We start from the raw sequence: 6,162 nt of genomic DNA on the forward strand, positions 1-6,162 counted from the left end.
CTCTGATGCCACAACAGTAAGAAGAATCATGAAAAATTCCTTAACCATGGAAGTATTTCCAGAAGATGTAAAAAAAAGTCATACATACACCCATTTATAAAGAAAACAAACCTGGATCCACTTAACCCTGATAACTACAGACCAATTACAAAGAGACCTTTCCTGGACAAATTGATAGAAGAGCAGCATTAACCCAGATGTCACCATTCATTGAGGATGATTCCATACTTTTACACTTCCAAACAGGATTCCATTCAGGAGGAGGCACAGAATCTGCCCTTATTGCCATCTGGGGTGTGCTTAAGAACACAGTTGACCAGAACAGGGTTGCTGCACTACATCTCCTGGACCTCTCAGCTGCCTTTCACATGGTTGACATGACACTATGATGCAAAGATTCTATGAAGCCAGCTTAGAGGGGACTGCTTTTGACTGGATCACATCCGACCTGCTAAACAGAACAAATGTCATCCATAGCCCCCCCTTTCTCATCCAAACCATAATTCACAAAACCAGGGATCCTTCAAGGATCTTTCATCTCTCTATCATCTCACCTATGCCTTTCAACACCTACATGAGTTCATTACAGCCATCCGTTTAGACAAAATCGAACATTTCTCCAATAGGATCTCCTTGGCAGCCGATAAATCTAAGGAGGTGTTCAGAGTTCTGAACGAACTAACTATTGATGACAGAACAAGGATGTGAGGACCTCTTCACCGGATGTAACCCTACACCATCTTCCACCTGTAATGTCCTGCTCTTTTACAGACTTCCACCTAGCAAAGCAACATTCCCAGACACACTTCTAGACACAGATTCAAACCTTGTAACACTACACTCCAACCTATGCATTCTTTGTGACCTAAACATTTGGTTTGACAAATCCAATATGCCACATCCATAAAGAATCATCACTGGCCTAGGCACACTGCACCTACGTCAGATCATCCACTAACCTACACACATCACTGGACACATCCTAGATGCCATGTTTGCAAAGCCAGAACTAGTTACCTTTAAATCAATAAATCCAGTCACTTTGTCAGACCACCATTTGCTGGCTTTCATACTCTAAACAACATACAGCATCACACCTTAAAACACCTTATATGCACCCTCCTATCAACTGTGGAACAACATTCAGTTTTGAACATTTAGAAAACAAACTAGCTTTCAGTGCAGATCTAGGCACAACAAATGCAGTTCAAAACAATTTGATTGGCTGCTGGAAGCTTATGCTTTCCTAAAACCCCTAAGAACAAACACAACAGAACAAAAGAAAACGGGCACCTTGGAGAAACAGAGCTAAAAGTGATAACAACAGAAATTTAAAGAGCTGGAATGCATCTCGCATAAAACAAACACCAATCAAGACAAACTTTACACACAAAAACATAACAAATTATACAAGTCAGCAATAAAAAAGCTAAAATAATATACTATTCAGACAGTATTTAAAATGCTAAATGTGTAAATAAAGATGTCTTTTTTTTTCAAACTTAGAATTGTGTTTATTTGTATTTGAAGAAGATTTCAGCACTTTTATAAATATAGACATTTACCAAATGAGTGACGTTAGTCACTGAAGTCTGTACATAGAACCCAACATACAAAAAAGCTCCATTGGAGGCTACTTCATGTTAAAATGACTATGGTTTCATTAAAACTGCAGTGAGACAAATAAAGTGCATTTTGGTTACCCTCTGAAGAGAAGTAGTTAACAACTTGACAAATGAAAGTCGAGTTACTGACAACAGTTTAATACTAGTCACGTTCAGGTTTCAGTAGTCAAATCTTGGTAGTCAGATCAGTTTGTAACATAACTGAGAAACAATGAATAGATAGATAAAGGGGTGAATGTGTCAAACAGTTCATACAAGTGTATGGGTGGCTGCCATTTGTTAACACTATCTATAATAATTTCACAGTGCATATATAAGTTCACAAAGCTATTCACCACACAGGCCAAACCATTTCTCCTTCCCAAAACATGACATCTGTCTTTCCAAAAGTACACACTCTTCGAAAACTTTGTAAACACTAGTTTAAAGTGTACCCTGTGATTGCGTGTACTCCACTGCAACTGTTGCAACTCTTTAGAGTCTCTGAGGACTGTCTCCACTAACAAGTTTGATGATCGATTATTCAGGTTAGTGTGAACTGCCGCTCTGACATGTCCCTGCTCTGCCAACCTTTGATTGTTATATGCACTTAACCAAACCGGTTAGGAACGTGGTAACTTACGCAGCGCCTTTCTTTAGAAGGCCTTAATTACAGGCAATTCCAACGTTCCTGCTGGCAGTTGATAAATACCCATTTTTTTTTTAACTCAAGCTGAACGACCCGGCTCCCTTCAGAACAAAAGTTTCGATACGTGTGTGCCTTACGGCGCTGTGGTCGCATGCAGCGTGACCAAAGCAGGTCAAACGCTAGAGTGTGAGGTGTGTGGGTTTCGATGTAATTTCATAACCACATGTGAGCCTTGCAATATCAGAAATATGAATCCATTGTGTATTGCATATTATACAGCCTTAAACTACCTTACATTAACAGCTACCACCCGTGAAAGTTCACCCATACAGGTCACCCACAATAGGGAATTGCCTGCAACACTTTAAAATGGTTTAATGACCGAGTATCTATGGGAATCCACATTTCACACCCGTCTATTCAACCAGAAACTATAATTTACATTTACAAAGCATTGCGAAAAAAATCCTGGGCCCAATTCACAGAACTAACTTAAGACAAAATCCTAAACTTACTACCATTTCGGTATTCACAGAAGGCACTTACTCATTTTGGTATTCACAGAAGGCACTTACTCATTTCGGTATTCACAGAAGTTAGGAGTCCTAACTTTAGGACTCCTAAATGCCTTTAGTGAATACCGAAAGTCTTAAAATTAGGATATTTCTCAGTTTAGTAGTAGTATAGTTAGGACTCCTAACTTTAGGACTCCTAAATGCCTTCTGTGAATACCGAAAGTCTTAAAATTAGGATTTTTCTCAATTTAATAGTAGTAAAGTTAGGACTCCTAACTTTAGGACTCCTAAAAGCCTTCTGTGAATACCGAAAGCCTTAAAATTAGGATTTTTCTCAATTTAGTAGTAGTATAGTTAGGACTCCTAACTTTAGGACTCCTAAATGCCTTCTGTGAATACCGAAAGTCTTAAAATTAGGATTTTTCTCAATTTAGTAATAGTAAAGTTAGGACTCCTAACATTAGGACTCCTAAAAGCTTTCTGTGAATACCGAAAGCCTTAAAATTAGGATTTTTCTCAGTTTAGTAGTAGTAAAGTTAGGAGTCCTAACTTTAGGACTCCTAAACTGAGAAAAATCCTAATTTTAAGACTTTCGGTATTCACAGAAGTCATTCAGGAGTCCTAAAGTTAGGACTCCTAACTTCTGTGAATACCGAAGTGAGTAAGTGTCTTCTGTGAATACCAAAATGAGTAAGTGCCTTCTGTGAATACGAAAATGGTAGTAAGTTTAGGATTTTGTCTTAAGTTAGTTCTGTGAATCGGGCCCACTCTGTTTATCTTTAGCAATGAATCAGTGTCTATCTCAAATACTGTTTTTATTTGAGACTTAATTCAATAAATTATGTCCACTATAAGCCACCCATTTTTCCTTTCCTAAGTCATCTTCATAGAGCCCTCAAGATCACATGGGGTCCTGGAAGCTCAGAAGAACTTGAATTATTGCATCAACACTTCTACCACAATTGGAGCAGATGCACTGATAGATGAACAATGAACTAAACTCGAACAGCGTCACAACAGGCAGACCATGCCTGTGACACCGATCGTTTTTTGTCAAGTGGGACGATGGAACTGCTTTACGGAAAACAAGGGTCAATATTTCAATTTCATCTCTTTTTCTTCTGTTGTCTCAGCGTTTTCTGCCGTTTAATTATCATATCATGGAGTTTTTCCAAGCCCTCTGTGAGTCCTTCACCTATGATTGTGCATGTTGGCTGGAGATGCCAAGGAGTGGACGAACTCAGTTCATGCAACACCACCAGCTTCTCCATTTCTAAAAGTGAAGGACAGTCCCTCAAATCTTGCTTGTTCGCCACTACGAGGACTGGCACCCCCTAGTTTTTAGAGATATTTGTGATTTTATACAGTTCTGTCTTCGCTTCTTCCATCCTTTCTATTTGGACAGAGTCCACCACAAACACAATCCCATCTGTACAACGTGTGTAGGATTTCCACAGTGGCCTCAGCTTCTCTTGTCCACCGACATCCCAAAAGTGGAAAGTTACACTCTTGGAGTTTCCAATCAGTACTTTGATTTTCTCTGAGTTAAACCCCTTGGTGGGGACTGTGTTAACAAACTCATTGAACTGCAGTCTGTACAAAACCGTTGTCTTCCCTGCACAGTCCAAACCAAGGATAACGATATGGAACGAATGAAACAGCGGCAGGCTCGACAAAAGAGAGCTCTGGTCATACAGGCCGTTCCCCATTTTAATTAATTTGATGGGTCCGAAGCAGGCCGATGCTTCCTCTCTGTATGCGTTTGTCACCTTCTCTAGGCTGTGCTGCTCCTCTCCTCTAAGCTTCCTTTGCGCCGGGATCCCCAGTTCGGCGGAACCACCTCTAGCTACAGACGGGGATATGAGCTGCTGTATGCCAGAGACTGGCAACCGCTGGAGGGGCGTCCTCTATGACCGGCTGCAGCGAAGGAGGCGCAGCGCTCTGCCCCACCACAGGCAGCGCCTGACATGGGCCCCGTAAATAAAGATTTCTATCAAATTCTCACCAAATTTTATAAACCAAATTGTCTAGGAGATCATCCCATTGCTCAAGAATTCACAGGCAACTTGAAAATCATTACACGACCAAAGCAGGTACGTTGGACTTCTATTTAATACAAAAAAATACAACCAGCACCAAACCTTTTAAAAAAAAAACCTCCAAGAGTAGGCTAACCCGGCCTCTGCATTCCTTTCAACAAATATCACACAACAAACTTATGGACCTGGTCAAGGCACGTAGGCCTGCCGGTAGCCTTTTTGAACCATGTCCACCACAAACCTCCAAGAAAATTCTTCTAGCTGACTCCGATGCCACAACAGTAAGAAGAATCATGAAAAATTCCTTAACCATGGAAGTATTTCCAGAAGATGTAAAAAAAAGTCATACATACACCCATTTATAAAGAAAACAAACCTGGATCCACTTAACCCTGATAACTACAGACCAATTACAAAGAGACCTTTCCTGGACAAATTGATAGAAGAGCAGCATTAACCCAGATGTCACCATTCATTGAGGATGATTCCATACTTTTACACTTCCAAACAGGATTCCATTCAGGAGGAGGCACAGAATCTGCCCTTATTGCCATCTGGGGTGTGCTTAAGAACACAGTTGACCAGAACAGGGTTGCTGCACTACATCTCCTGGACCTCTCAGCTGCCTTTCACATGGTTGACATGACACTATGATGCAAAGATTCTATGAAGCCAGCTTAGAGGGGACTGCTTTTGACTGGATCACATCCGACCTGCTAAACAGAACAAATGTCATCCATAGCCCCCCCTTTCTCATCCAAACCTTAATTCACAAAACCAGGGATCCTTCAAGGATCTTTCATCTCTCTATCATCTCACCTATGCCTTTCAACACCTACATGAGTTCATTACAGCCATCCGTTTAGACAAAATCGAACATTTCTCCAATAGGATCTCCTTGGCAGCCGATAAATCTAAGGAGGTGTTCAGAGTTCTGAACGAACTAACTATTGATGACAGAACCCTCCCAGCCCAGACCCCCACCCAGGAAGCCTGCGACACCCTGAACACTTTCTTCTTAGAAAAAATCTCTACAATCAAAAAATCCATTCCTCCACTCCCTCAATCGTCACCTCTGGACAATTCTTTCAACAATCCCCTGACCTTCACCTCCTTTCCAATTCTAGATTCCATCTCCCTGGCGGAACTAGTCACTCGTGTAAAATCTGGCTCCCCGAAAGACTGCTGCCCGCCGTTCATCTTGCGGAACATATGTCTTAAATTACCCGATAGCATCCTACACTTACTCAATAGCTCTCTCAGTAGCGGCATCTGCCCCACCTCCTTTAAGGAGGCCATCCTGGTACCCCTCTTAAAAAAACTTGGTGCTGATGTGGCGGAGCCGTCGAACTATC

At 41.2% G+C, this 6,162-nt stretch overlaps 1 pseudogene; it reads right to left on the reverse strand.

The window, feature by feature from the left end:
* Positions 1–3,874: 3,874 nt before the first annotated feature.
* Positions 3,875–4,477, reverse strand: LOC146821677 (ADP-ribosylation factor-like protein 4A; annotated as a pseudogene).
* Between the last annotated feature and the right edge of the window lie 1,685 nt (positions 4,478–6,162).

Source organism: Triturus cristatus, chromosome 6 (assembly GCF_964204655.1).
Source record: "Triturus cristatus chromosome 6, aTriCri1.1, whole genome shotgun sequence".
Lineage (NCBI taxonomy): Eukaryota > Metazoa > Chordata > Amphibia > Caudata > Salamandridae > Triturus > Triturus cristatus.